The sequence below is a fragment of the Sinocyclocheilus rhinocerous genome, unplaced genomic scaffold (genome assembly GCF_001515625.1).
Source record: "Sinocyclocheilus rhinocerous isolate Xijiao unplaced genomic scaffold, SAMN03320098_v1.1 scaffold3113, whole genome shotgun sequence".
Taxonomy (NCBI): Eukaryota; Metazoa; Chordata; class Actinopteri; order Cypriniformes; family Cyprinidae; genus Sinocyclocheilus; species Sinocyclocheilus rhinocerous.
In genome coordinates this window covers 61,451-61,935 of record NW_015666962.1, presented here as the reverse complement: position 1 = coordinate 61,935, position 485 = coordinate 61,451, and positions in this window count along the sequence as shown.

The window sequence follows — 485 nt, the reverse complement described above, 5'->3', positions numbered from 1 at the left end:
AAAATAAAATAAAATAAAATAAAATAAAATAAAATAAAATAAAATAAAGTAAAGTAAAGTAAAGTAAAGTAAAGTAAAGTAAAGTAAAATACAATAAAATAAAATAAAATAAAATAAAGTAAAGTAAAGTAAAGCATAGCATAGTATAGTATAGTAGTATTGATGTTTTTTCTGTTAAAAAGGGCTGTTTTTCTTTTGTTAATACCTTTCACTAATATTTTAGTTTACAAATATTTTTTTAGTTCAATAATAATAAACACAAGACCACCGCTTTGAGATGTATTTATACTTTATATTTAATTGTTCATTCATTCATTCATTCTATTAAAACTGTAGGCAACCTTATGTTTTAAAACAATTCTGCAATACAGCTTGAATATAGTATAGTACTGTACAGATATATTTTAGATCTTTTTTTATTCTTTCTCTATAATAATTTTCTTTCACTAAAAATTTTAAAACAAAACCATCACTGCTGCAGCTTT